The sequence below is a fragment of the Sphaerodactylus townsendi genome, linkage group LG02 (assembly GCF_021028975.2).
Source record: "Sphaerodactylus townsendi isolate TG3544 linkage group LG02, MPM_Stown_v2.3, whole genome shotgun sequence".
NCBI classification, from domain to species: domain Eukaryota; kingdom Metazoa; phylum Chordata; class Lepidosauria; order Squamata; family Sphaerodactylidae; genus Sphaerodactylus; species Sphaerodactylus townsendi.
Window position 1 is genome coordinate 111,165,742 of NC_059426.1, and position 14,573 is coordinate 111,180,314.

Genomic DNA, 14,573 nt, shown 5'->3' on the forward strand with positions numbered 1-14,573 from the left:
AATCCAATATGCTGCAGAGAGAAGAATGAGTGAATGACTTATATGCAGGCAGAGCTTCAGTATAACAAATATGGTCCCCATTTTATAAGATGATCTGTCTTAGTAACAATGGAGAGCCATTCTCCATTCCAGACAAATCCAGCAACTTTATCATACATGAAACTAGGGGGAAAAACAAATTGTATGACAGAGGCAATTGTATACTTTCTTTGTTAAAGATAGTTCAGTCATAATGGGACCTATGGAAAGGAAAGGTCTTGAGGACATCTTATTTCTGTATGTCCCTTTCCACCAAAACAAAATGTGTTACACATAACTGCAAGTTTAAATCGCAGTATTTTCTTTTTAAAAAACATTATTTATTTGATTTTAATAACATACACATCCATTAAAAAAGTAAAGAATTTTTCATGCTAATGTAAAGCAATACACGTGCGTCATGACTTATTTAGTGACAATAGTTCAAATAACGAAATTAAAGCAGATGAATAAACAATAGCAATTATAACAAAAATACAAAGGAGGCAATTAAGAAATACAGTAAAGTTTGTATAAACATATGTTATGAACCCACTTGGGTTCATTTTCTATGTGAACTCCATCATCCAATTGAACTATTTCCACCAACCAGAATGAAAGGGAGACAAGAGATTACTTTACAATTTAAGAAAAATAGACCTAACACCCATCCCCTCCCCCTCCCTTTTCCCAGACTCCCCCTACAGAACTTTCCACCTTCCTGAACCATCTTACATACATATTACTATAGCTAAGCCGTTTATAATATCAAATACAAAGATTGTTTAAAAGATTTAATATCTATAGTTAACATCAGATCTAAGAAGACTTATGTAATTCTCACTGATTCTTTGTAGATAACATTCATAATTATAACATCAGTATTCAATTGGATTAACGTGATCTTAGTAGTTTTGGATAAGTACTGAAACCAGGGTTCCCATTTTGCTTTGTAGTCATCTGAAGAAAGTTCTTTCAGTTGGTTCAGTAACCTGTCCATATTCACGTAGTATGATACTTTAGTTTCCCAGTCTTCCCTAAGTGGCAGTTTGTCTGTCTTCCATAGTTTTGCTAAAGTTATCCTAGCCGCTGTAATCATATATGAAAATAAGTGTGAATGTGATTCCAATTTACATGTCCCCTCCAATGCATGATGTAAAATGCTGGGCAATTGAGCTTCCCCCACCTCCTAGTGGCAGCCCTATCTGGGGCAACTGTTCCATGCACTGCAGAACATGCAATCACTTCCAGCTAATGAAGCCTTCCCTAGCTCCTGGCAGCAGCCCAATTGGGAGAACTAGCCATGTGCACTGCAGAACAAGACCTGTCTCCTCTTAGCAAAAGAATGGGGAGTGTGTGCTGCAGAACAAGTCCTCTTTGCTGGGCAATTGAGCCTCCCCTCCCCTCCCCTCCCCTCATAGCAGTAGCCCAATTGGGGGAATCAGCCACTTGTGTTGCAGAACAAGCCAACTCTTCTGTGCAATTGAGCCTCCTCTAGCTCCTATCAGTAGCATAAACCAGGGAAGGGTGTGCTCATGATGTAGAATGAGTCATTTCTGCAGTGCAATTGAGCCTCCCACACCTTCTAGAAGCAGCCTAATCATGCAAATAGGCATGCATACTTTAAAACAAGCCATCTCTTCTGGGCAATTGAGCCTTCCCCACCTCCTGTCATTGTAGAAATCTGCCAGCTGTCATTTTTCAGGGTTCCCAATCAACTGGAAGGGCACGAGGTTATATTCTCTGTTTTTTATGTTGATTTCTTTGATGTATATTACTGTCGAGATTTCAATAAAACTGTTTTCCTTCATCATTTGCATGCTTATTACCTCCAAATCCCTCAGTTCTAAAAAAAAAATTTTTGCCTCTTGGCGGTACAGTTCGCTCAGTGAAACCTGAAAAAAATCTAACTGTTCAGTTTCTCATTCAGTTAAGTAAGACAGTTAGCTTAATCAGTTCTTTTGGTATTGAGTCAACAACTTGAAAGACATCTTGTAATTATGAATCTGTAGAACTTATGACTTTCTGTTGAGCATCATATACTATTGGAATTAAACTGAGTGTTTTGTATGCTGTTAATTCAATAATAGACACTTCTTTTCCTGAACCAATTACAAACTGAATCATTACAATATTTCCCTTGTGTGTAGTTTCCAGTTCACAAACACCTATAACTAGAATGAGATCCATATTATGTGCTCAGAGCTGAAGTTTTCTATCCTCTGAGCAAACATGCTTGATTTTCATTTTTCTAACAATGAATTCAGGAATAATATTAACTTGTTCATGAGCCTCTAATTTTAAAATACTGTCATTGTCATCCCCCTAGTGACACTTTTGCTATTTTATTTATTTAAGCCTCAGTTATACCCTTAGTTAGAATGGGCTTAGGTTTTTTGTATAGTATTCTGTGGGAAGGAACCTTAGTTAGACCCTGTCCCTTTAAAAAGCCCTCTATAGGCAAGGAGCAATACAGCATTTTTTATTAGTTAGCAGTCCCCTTTTTCAGTTTGTTTTAGCTTCAGGTGTCTGGGGAAGGCTGGAGACAGAAATATTTCAGACATTTAAGGTGTTAGAGATCCTTAGAACTCAGATTAAGCAAGTTTCAACAGGATTGTAGGACAAACAGAGTTCAGTTACAGGATACTGGGAGAACTCAGAAGAAGAATAACTGGACTAGACTTTCTTGGAAGCAAGCAAGGAAGAGTTGGTGTCCATAAGCTCCTCAATAATCTCTAATTGTTTCCAACATCACAAGTATTCTTCAATAGTTAGACTTCATGGGAGGAGTCAGAGTCCTAAACTTTCAATATTATTAAATCATTTTTGAACTATTATTCATTCATCTGTGGGTCTTACACTCTGTTCTGGCCAAGTGCAAGGCTCCTGATTTTAGTTTGTTTGGGGAACAGAAAAGTCATTGTATTGGTTTCGAGAGAAAAATTCCTTTATGGTGTTGTATTTTCCACCTACACACTTGACTTTGGCCCTTTCTGCACAAGTGTAACACAGCGGTCCAGGGACAGCAAAAACGTGGTCCCTGGGTTGCTGTTCGCATTGCAGCAGCGCTGTCTTGGCCACCTGGGAGCGGCGTGAAGCGAGATTTTTCCAAAGCACTGTCTTCCCATCGGTGCGGTGCGAACAGCACCGGCGGGAATACGCTTCTTTCCCCCTCCCCTCCACTCACTGTCCAGCGTCACTCTGGAGGGCTGCAGAGACCCTCCCATGTGCTCTCTAACCCCTGGAGGCATGGAGCCGCCTCTTCGGCTGAGGGAGAAGTGCCAGCCGCTCGCACGCTAGTGTGCAAACGGCCCCCGAGCCTCCGCCTGCATAAATTATGCCGGTGGAGGCTCGGTTCTGTGCGGGTGTGGAAAGGTCTTAATCTTGAGCACTGCCAAAGTGGAGGTGGATGGCTGAAGCTGCAGCTGCACCACTGGTCTCTTCCCCTAGAAGAGACCCACTAAGTCCAGGGACCAGGAAAGCAATCCGATGGAGCAAGGGGAGGACACATTGGTCACAGCCATGCCAGAAATCCTAGCAACTGCACAATTGAGCACATCATAGCGGCATAATGAGGTAGTTGGAATGGACACAGGAAACCAATCAATCAAAAAGTAGCAGCTATAAGGATCTTCCCTGCTAGTCATGCCACACCCATTAGCACATCCTCTTAAAGGCACAGGCCCCCACCAAACAGAATGGAGAGAAAGGAGGGAGTGCATGATCAATGGGACTTTCTTAAAAGTGAGATTTTGAAGGCATAATTTCATTCTTGTAAATTGGAAGTGGGTTCTGGGCAGTATGAGTTTTTATCCAGTTCAGTGGAGACTTGGTAGATCTCTCAGGGGCCAATGGTGAGGTCGTCTTTAGAAGTTCTAGCAGGGTAGCCTCTGGCATTGCAGGAAGATTGTCTATAGGTGTGACTGCAGTGACAGACCTTCCCTGGTCTCTCTGGTCTTTGTGTTTGTCATGTTAATCAAGTAAAACCTCTCATGCCTGCCTAGAAAATAAATGTTCTTCAAAAAGTTGCCAACCAGAAACTACTAAAAATGTTCTGAATTGAACTAGATTGATATCCAAAAACAAATAGGCTGTTAGAAGTTTAAAAGGGGTTATTTTTAAAAAGAAGATTGGCATAGAAACATTCCACTTTTATGGGAAAAGAAGAGTCCATTTTCATTATTTAAATAATATGTACAAGCACTAAGATTAGGTAATTTTAAATAGAAACAATATAATGGGAAGTCCAGTTTGTCATAGGTTGGGAAATATAAACAAAAGAGGATAATTTCATGCCATATATAACTCTGGGAAGCAGGAAAAGAAGTTCAAACACTTAAAATATGTCATGTAAACACATTTTAATCGTGTCTTTTAAGATGACATAAAACTGCTAAAAAGGACAGTAAAAAAAGCAATCATGAAAATGACCATAAGGGCAGCAAAACACTCAATTTTGGATTGGGGCAGGGGAGCTTTGGGAGCAGTGTTCCACAGACATTAAAGACCCCCAGAGTAACTGAAAATGTGTAGGTTCATATATCCCTAAAAACAAAGGTAGCATTTTCACAAATATAAATCAGTGACTTGGAATAGAATTTTGCTTGCCTATCTTTCCATTCATCTTTTACCACAAGATAGCATTCCATACAAACCTTCCTTCTCTTGCTGTGAATGGTAATTTATCCCAAGTGAAGAACTATGTAAGTATTTAGTAGTGCATGCTTATGCAGAATGACACCAGTTTCAGCCCATTGCCAGGGAAGCATAACATTATAGCTACTTCAGCCTCTCTTTCTTTCCAAGTCTAAATGACATCATAATCTCCTCCCCCCCCCCCATCCCATTCTAAAAGCAGTCAGCATGCATGTTTCTTTGGAGTCATAAAAGGCATAGCTCTTCCCTTGAGGCTTTCCCTTAGAACTACTGCAAAATGGGATCTAATATGCTTCACTGATATGCCTTTTTACATGCTAACAAAATACATTTGCTTGGCTGACCTAAGAACAAGGTGGCCACATCTCCTTCCATGCTTTCCTGCTAAATATAACTCATACAAGGAGAAGAAGAAAATAAGAATTATTCAGTAATTCAAAACAACGAACTCTTTCTAACCAGATAGTCCCTATGCCTGCAAAAGGGGTTCTTTTCATGCACTGTTTAAATTCAGAATGTATTATTTTCCATATATATTTTCTGCAAAAGGCTAATGGAGGATGTTTTCATTAAATGAGGCCTTCTGTGTTGTTCTTCTTTGCTGCCAAATATATTCAGGGGCTGACAAAAAACACATTTCTAAGGGAGCTCAAATATGCCTGAGCATCTGATGCTATCTCTTCAGTGATAACAAAACCTCTCAGAAAAGGAAGAAAAAAAGGTGGGGGGGAAGGAGTTCTGTGCAAAGCCCAAGAGGCACAGACATGAAGTGATGATAAAAGAAGCAAAATGTTACCTAAAGATTTAAAGTGGAGATATAGATTAAAACCAAAAAGGAAAAAATTCATCACAAAATCAACTTCAGTGGGAGCTTCAATAAAACTTTGAACTCTTCTTTTAGAACCATAGATTTGTTTTTGTTAGACATTAAGCAAAAAACGTGGCTTCTACCCATACAGAGAGAGAATAACATTGACGATTGAGTAGGAATATCTTTGTATGATCTTTCATGTCTGTTCATTTTCTTAACTGCACTGGGACTATTAAAAAGCCACCATTTGAGAATGTTCACTTCTGAAAACTGTATTTGTATAGAAAGCCTTCTGTACAGAATAGGTAAGATTCGAACATTTTATCTAGTTGTTATTTAGAAATAGTACACTACTACTTCTACTACTTCTACTACTACTACTACTAGAGATGTATGTTATTATTAATTGTAGTAGCAGCAGCAGCACCACATCTCTGGAGGTAGTGTGGTGTAATAGTTAGAAGAGGCGGACTCTAATTTGGAGAACCAGGTTTAATTCCCCACTTTTCCACATGGAGCCTGCTGAGTGACCTTGGGCCAGACAGATCTCTCAGAACTCTCTCAGCCCTATCTACCTGACAAGGTGTCTATTGTGGAAAGGGGAAGGGAAAGTTCACCTGAATGCAATAAAGAGTATTTCATCTACCTACATTAAGTCATGCATGGTTTCAGTTAAGGAGATAAGAAAATAGATTTTTTTAAACTGGAACACCATTCAGTCTAAAATATTTGTTATGCCATTCTGAGAAATTTATATCTTGTTTCAGTAAACAGAGATCCCATCTACTTGAAATGTATTACAGATGAGCACCATGGAGGATAGCAGAAGGAAATAGTCATAGTAAACAAAACTGGATATGGTTCTGGTGGATTTTCTGGGCTGTGTGACGATGGTCTGGTGGATCTTGTTCCTAATGTTTCGCCTGCATCTGTGGCTGGCATCTTCAGGGGTGTATCACAGGGGGAAGTCTGTTACACACTGTGTCCAGAGAGAAGGGAATGTTTGGGGTATATATTATCCATGTCCCAGGGTGGGGAACCAATCAGTACGTGTTTGGGTGGAACTTGTTATGCAAAGATGTGGTTGATAGTTGATAGTATTTTATTGTATTGTCAGACTGCACAGGGAGGCCATTGAAATTCACAAACACCAAGACAACTTCAACAGGAAAGAAGAGACTCTGAGAATTAACAAAGCTTGGCTACCAGTACTTCAAAACACCAAAAGCAAACCCCAAGGGCATGCTAAGTTCATGAACAATGGACTCCACCCAAACACAGGATTTGCATTCACCAATACTGCTGCTGCTACAGAGCATGAAAATGTGAATCACTCCCTGGACTGATAAACCCCACCCACAATACAATACTATCAACCACATCTTTAAGTTCCAGCCCAGAAAACCCACCAGAACCAGTTGAATCCGGCCATGAAAGCCTTCGACAAAACTGGAAATGATCAAGTGCTGCCAAGATACGGTTACATATCTATAGTCACACATGCCTCCAGTTGACAAATATCCTCCTATAGTCTATTTCTTAGATGACACTGAATGTCATTTTTTCGATTTTCTATTCTGAGATCTGGAGAGGCCTGAAAATTGCCTAAATAAAAATATCCTGCCCAGTAACTCTGATTACATAGCATGAAGCAATATCTGTTGTATTTTGGAATGTAAAAGTAGTTTTAAATTTCTGTTAAATCATTTTGTTTTTCATACTTTATAGACAAAACAAAAAGCAATAAAATATGCATATTATATCTGCTCTGTGAATGGTGTGTTTGTGTGCATGAGAGGGAGGGGAAGGATGGAGCAAGTGAAAGAGAGAGCTTTCTTTTTGAAATAATGATTCAGAATCTCCCCAACTGCTTCTTGGTTAATATGCTTCAACATTTGATAGAGGAATAATATTTATACTTTTTTGTCTTTGCTATTGTGTGAGGCTCAAACTAAATGAACAAGCTGTTATTTGGGTAGTTTGGTGAGATGGCCTGCTTGAAAAGACCTGAAAAAATGCTTGGTAGTCATTTGCTAGTCATTTCTCTATATCCCCCAAAGTTTTAATTCATTTTAGAAATGCCATACATCTGGACAATTTTCTTTCTAATATTCTCTGAGCAGTCCTTTTCAACACCAAGGAATTGTTCCTGGGATAACAGTAGCTGCATGAGTTAACAGCCATACTGGTCAGGCTGAAAAGGGTTATGCAAAGGAAGCAAAACTGTCCCCTCCTCTTCTGTCAACAGAAGATGCGCTTCCTAATACACATCCCATTCCATGTGATAATGCTAATTTAAACCCAAAACAAGCTGGATCAATGAGGATAAGAACCACATTCAAGACTAGGCTTGGCGATCCGGAGCCACCAGAACCACGTTCTGGCCGAGCTCAACGAGTTTTGGGCAATTTTCGGGCATGCTTTCCCGACCCCAGGCTTCCCGAAACTCGCTCTCTCTGAAACCCATGGTTTCGGAGGAGCTGCTGCTCTGAGGCAGAAAAAAAAAGCAGGGGGGAGGAACGCAAGCTGAGCAACGTGATCCTTCTTGGCTGCTGGAAGGAGTTTTTTTCCCTTCCAGCAGCCAAGAAGGATCACGTTGCTCGGCTCGCGTTCCTCCCCCCTCCTGCTTTTTTACTATCATCTGCTGCCTTGGACTGGTGAGGGTTTGGAGGAGGGCTGCTAAGTGGCCGGCTGCAGTGCTGACTGGGAGCAGGACCTTCCCAATTCCCCTCCAGTCCAAGGCAGCAGATGATAGTACAAAAAAGTGGGGGGGACACAAGGCAGAAGGAAAATAAAACACACAAAACAATCCCAGCACCCACCACCCTGGCAAGGGCCCACTCCCACCCCCCAAAAAACACTCAACCCCAAGACTCCCCCTCCCTCCACACTCAAAGTTCAAAAAAGAAAAAAAATGGGGAAAAATTAAAACCCCAGCAAAAAGGGAAGGAAAACAATTCCACTTGCCCCCCCAAAATTCCACAACCCAAAAAAAGCCTCCCATCCCCTCCAAAAGCCCAACTCCACTTACCCAGCGTCGATCCTGCTGACACATCCTAGGTCACCGACTGACTGACTGACTGAATGACTGGAGTTGCAGTAGGCCAGCCAGTACAAGGCTTGGGTGCTGTATGGTGCAGGTACTGTTGAAAACTGCTGAAAAAGTAGAAGAACAACCTAAGAATCTCCTGCTAGTTTTGAAATGTTGTCCATTCCAAAGCACATTTTTACAGAACTTTAACTATAATACATTTACCTGATCTAACAACTGTGCCTCAGGAATCCCCCCCCTTGGACTCTTCCTTTACTTACATCAAAGAATTTCACGCTTTAGATGTAGTGGCCCCATCCCCCCCCATTATTTCCAATGGGTGCTAATAGGAGATGGGGGCTACCCTTTTGAGGGTCCATAACTTTGGCCCTCATTAATCAAACTTCACCAAACCTGGGGGGGTGTCATAAGGACAGTCTCCAGGTGATACCCTGAAAGTTTGGTGCTGCTAGCTTTAAAAATTCTGGTTTGTGTTTTTCACCCCTCCTCCACATGAAGCCTGCTGGAGTGAGTGAGCAGTGAAAAACACAAACCAGAATTTGTAAAGCTAGCAGCACCAAACTTTCAGGGTATCACCTGGAGACTCTCCTGATGATGTTCCCCAAGTTTGGTGAAGTTTGGATCATGGGGGCCAAAGGTATGGACCCTCAAAGGTGTAGCCACATCTCCTATTAGCTCCCATTGGAAACAATGGGGGATGGGGCACCCCCTTTGAGGGTCCATAACTTTGGCCTCCATGATCCAAACTTCACCAAACTTGGGGGGTAGCATAAGGACAGTCTCCTGATGACACCCTGAAATTTTGGTGCCAATATGTCAAAAATACGCCCCCTGCAGGCTGAAATGTGAAAAACACCCCCAAAAAATAAAAAAAACACCCAAAATTCCCGATTTTCCCACAGATTCGGCCCAGTCCAAATCTGCAAGGTTCAGAATTCGGCCAATCCAAACCCATTGATCCGAATGTGGGCTGAATCCGAATTGGAACAAATCTGGCTGGTATTGACCAACCCTATCAGGACTACAAAATGTTTCAAGTGACTGGTTGCCTATGAATAAATACTGCTGAATGGGAACCATAGGTGACCTGGCAACTGTCAATTTTTGGTTACAGAGATCATATCATTTCCTGTGCTGAAAGATCTCCACCAGTTACCCATCTATTTCCGGGTGCAATTCAAAGTTTTTTGTGGTTCTGTTAAAAACTTTAAGGTTCAAGCAAGGGAACCTGAAGGCCCATCTCTTCCCATGCTATTCAGCCTGCCAATTAAGATCTTTCTCTTAAGCTCTGATTTCTTTGCCTGCACTTTCAGATGTGAAGTGAGTTGTGACTAGTAACATAGTATATTTTGTGGTGGCATTTTTTTTGATGTTAGAATGCTGTTTCCAGACAGACCTATGATAGAACAGGGTGCCCCTGTTTTTAGGACAATGCTGTACCTCCAGAGATGCCATGGACAGTACAAGCCAAGATGGGTGCAATATCCTGGGCTTGAGCTTTGGTGTCAATAGGAAGAATCTGTCTGGACAAGTCCCTCATGAGTATGCATACTTGCCAGCTGCACATCTCCTGGTGCCTCAGTATTGCTGTTTAGAAGATGATGACCACAGCCATTGAAAATGGCCACAGACCTGATACCAGCACACCTGCTCTCTGGTTCACACAAAGGTATGCTAAGCATCCACAAGCCTAATACAATCAGTTTTTCCTACCAGCTATTCTTTCCTTGCTAATCCTATCACACCCTTCCTGCTCCATTTTCCCACCACAGAACTTGCTGAAGAGTTGGGAGATTCTGTGTTCTGAAGTGGTTGCATTGCAGCCAGTGGGGAATTTCTGGGGTGGGGGGTCTTTGGGGTGCACATTTTTAAAGCTAGCACCACAATTTCAGGATGTCTTCAGGAGACTCTCTTGATGATACTACCCAAGTTTGGTGAAGTTATCTGCAGAGTTTAAAGTGGAGCTACTCTGGTAAGATGAGAAGTCTTTAGACTTCTTGCACTCGTTGCAACCTTCTAACACACTTGGAAAATAATACTCTCCACACAAGATGTTCTTTCTAGGAAGGTTTTACTTTAGCAGTTGCAAGGTTGCACAAGTCTATTCTATACAAGACTATAAGACTATACAGAACTCTTCAGCAATAACAAAGTCCAACACACACAGAACTTAATTCAGTCTCTACCTCTATCTCAACTTAGCATAGCATATAAAATACATACATCCAACAGGATACTTTTTTCCCATCCTGGCATCAGCCTCTCATTGGTCTAGAGAGTCACAGTTGAATTCACCAACCATGTTAAAGTTTAACTGCTCCTTCGCCCCTAGACTGACTGTCTCCAGCCTGTGGGTTTTGCAAACTTCTGCTAACTTGAAATTACCTTTTTTATGAACCTTTATTCTCTTTTTTATATATCATGACAGAAGTTTGGTTCAGGGGGTCCAAAATTATGAACCCTCAAAGGGGTAGCTCCATCTCCTGTTAGCTCCCATTGGAAACAATGGGAGATGGGGCACCCCCTTTGGGGGTCCATAACTTGGGACCCCCTGAACTAAACATCACTAAGCTCAGATGTTACCATGAGGACATTCTCTGAAAGATACCTTGAAATTTTGGTGCCACTAGGCACCCCCAGCAGGCCAAAAACCCCCAAAACACAAAAAATACACAAAGGCCCCTTCTGCACACGCAAAATAATGTGTTTTCAAACCACTTTCACAACTGTTTGCAAGTGGATTTTGCTATTCCGCACAGCTTCAAAGAGCACTGAAAGCAGTTTGAAAGTGCATTATTCTGCAAGTGCAGAATGAGCCAAACAATCAGACGGACTCGAATTTTTCGGGATACCTGAATATATTCGGGTATCCCAAAAAATTCAGGTCCATCTGATTTTTTTTGTATTTTTGATGTTTTTTTCGGGTATACCAAATATATTTGGGTATATATTCAGGTATACCAAATATGATATTTATCTTATTCAGGTATACAGATAATTTTATGCCCAGATAAACCCACATCTTAATTTTACCAACTATTTCCAGTATTGCTCAACCCTAGTCTCCCCCAAACTCTGGGTGCATTTATTTACCATTTGTGTGTGTAATTTATATTATTTTACTTTTTCAGTAAAAATGGTTCAACTTTTTTTCTGGCCTCCTGCAGTTTCCTAAGGGAAAGACCCCTGCAAACCTAGGTCACAAATATCTTGGTTACCCCCCTCTTGTAATATAAGGCCTGTTACCTGCTAATTTACCATCCTAAAAGGGGATAGACCCTACCTTTTCAGGTAACAATGCCCGCTCACTTGAGGCTTGCCTAATGTCTAGGTTCTGGGCTAAAATACATTCTTTACCAAGGATTTTAATAAATGGCTTATCTTATGGGTAGCTTTTTATAATGCTTATGGCCAGTGGCTTGTGTTTTAATGCTGTGATTTTAACTGTAAGCTGCCTCAAGCAGGTTCCTAGAGAAGAGGAATAGTTTCTCATTCTCAAGGCTCTGTGGTTGCCAGCTCAACAGCCCCTTTTAAAACTTTCCCATCAGCTTCAAACCAGTCAGACTGTGGAGAGAAGCAACACTGGAGCAGAGGGGTAGGGAGGATTCCTCAGTCCCATTCACCTATCTCTAGGACACAGTCTCGACAGCTAAACAACAACAACAACTGTGCTCGTGGCTACAGACCCTTGAAAGCAGGAGAAAAGAATCCTTCTCATTCCAACTTGTGGCACACAATATGCAATGTTTTGTTGCAGGTCGCACTTGCCTTTTTTTAATAAATAAAAATAAATATTCTTGCCTTCACAAAACAAGTTATGCATTTTATTCTAACATGTTTCTTTTTTTAATTTGACAGTTTAATGTTTTTAATGCTGTTTTTAGTATGCTATTATTTTTAGTATTATTTTAGTATTACTTGAAGTTTTTTTTGTGTATGCTAGTTTTGAAATAACAAAGTGTTATGTAACTCAAAAGAACTTCTCCACATTTAGCCAGATTGGAGGCACTTTGCTGAAAACCAAGATTTAACAAAACATAATGAAAGAAGTCCAGTTTGTGGTCATGCCCCTTCTTTTGTCCAGAACAATATAGTCTGTTTCAGTGGCTAGTACTTTAAGTACCCTGCATTTATTTCACCAACCTGAAGATAAGTGAAAGAGCATGACACCTGGAAAATATAAAGGTTTACTGAGGTCTATGTCAGAAATCATAATAAGATGTCTGGTGGTGGTCTGGTTCATACGGTGGAAGAGCCACTTACATCAAAGCCTGCTAAGAATGAAGGAAGGTTTCATATTATGCTCAATAAAGAGGTGGGATACAAGCCATTACCTGCCTTGAGGTTCAGGAAAGGGCAAGAAAGCATCCAGATGTCACTCAAAGGGTAATGGAGAAGTCATATCTATGCTGTTTCTTTCTCAGCTATTTAAGAGGTTGCAGTGCATCCGTTTTCCCACTGGCAAACAGGAGAGGAAGGAAAACGAAAAAATAAACAAGGAAGGCAGTTATAAAAGCAAAATAAAAACTACAAACAGTTGTTCAGAACTAGGGTCATGTCAAGATCTTGAAGGTGATGTTTTAAAAGACACTTTGTGTTCCTCTGTGCTATTTATGCTACAAGTAAATGACAAAAGAAAATGGCAAGAAGTTTTAACTTCAATGTAGGGAATGTTCATATTTTTAGTAATACAAATGGGGGAACCCCAAGACTCAGATGATGGGGGAAATTCTTTCCTATCCTTTTATCTTGATTCTTCCTCAGCCACCCAGCATCCTCCCCCCCCCTTTTGGATCTTTGCTTTCACTTTCTTCTTCTGCTCCTGCCTGGGGCACTTTTCCTCCTTTTCTGTCCCCTGCTTCTGTTGCTTCCCCTACCCATACCCCCTTATCTACCCTTTCCATCACTTTTCCAACCCCTCCTCATATTCTCATTTTTTATCAGAGTTGCTGCTGCCTTCTCCCTTCTTCCTCCTCTACCTGGGCTCAATTGGCTGTGTTGGTTCCTCGCCCACCCACTGCTGTCTTACTCATCATCAGCCAGCATAGCTTGCTATAGTGCCATTGCCACCTGTGCCTGCCTGGCTCAGGCTTGCCGTGGCACCTTCTCCTTTCTGCTTCCTTCTGCTACTTCCCTTTCACTTGCTCCTCTGCTGCTGCTTCACACTTCTCCTCTACCTCTCCTTCCCTGTTTTCTTATTATTCTTTGAGACACTGCCCACCTGCATAATGGCTGTCCGCTCCCTTTGCCATTGTCTGTGGTGTTCCCTTCCTGTCTCATCACTATTCATTCTTTCATTTCCTACTTTCAATGTGAAGCTTCTCTAAAGGGAAGCCCTATTTATAGCACATAAGATAGTTAAAATATGTAATTGCTAATAACCATGTTTGATTCCCAGAAGGGAGATGTGGTGAAGAAAAAAATACCTTCCATGTTAATATTCTAAGGTAAAACAAGGAGTAATCCCTGTAATATCCAAGTTCCCTACAGTTATATGGTATAATTTATGTATATAATAAAATATGCAACTTATCAGACTGCAGTTTTGCTCAATTGCTACCTACTTTGGTCAGCTGCCTGAATTAGAAATGGTCTTGGGAACATCTCTAATGATTTGAGAATTTTCAGCCATATATGAGCTTTATACTCATTCATTCTCTTGAGCTACAATCCTTATTTCACTTATTCTATGGCAGTTTAATTTAAATTAATGATCCTATTTCAGCAACAATGGCTTGTCTTCTTTCCTTTACTACTGAATTGGCCCCTCTATGTCAAATGTACAGCAAGCATACCTATCTGCAAGAAATATTTCCAGTTCAAGCTTAAAAAAAGTACCTGCACAATATATTGAGAAAAGAGTGCATGAGAAAGAGAAGTGAAGGAAACAGAGAGAGAGAGAAAGAATGCTGATACACTGTACCAGGCTAGATCTATTCCATCAAAAGGTGATGTATAGCCTCATATGGAGAAACTAACAGTTTAAACTTTTTCCTTGAATCTGCAGTTTTTATCTAAGAAGTAATTTTCAACCAA

The 14,573-nt window shown here is 40.8% G+C and overlaps 1 long non-coding RNA gene across 5 annotated transcripts in view; it reads right to left on the reverse strand.

The window, feature by feature from the left end:
• Nucleotides 1–388: 388 nt before the first annotated feature.
• LOC125425882 overlaps nt 389–14,573 on the reverse strand; it is a 47,147-nt gene continuing 32,962 nt past the window's right edge. For 3 of the 5 annotated variants that reach the window (XR_007243467.1, XR_007243466.1, XR_007243468.1), the window contains exons 2-4: nt 12,872–12,995; nt 8,517–8,641; nt 389–6,464 (exon numbers count right to left, since the gene is read on the reverse strand). This is a non-coding gene — a long non-coding RNA (uncharacterized LOC125425882). The remainder of the gene's footprint in view (nt 6,465–8,516; nt 8,642–12,871; nt 12,996–14,573) is intronic. The other 2 variants (XR_007243469.1, XR_007243470.1) reach the window with 2 other exon arrangements.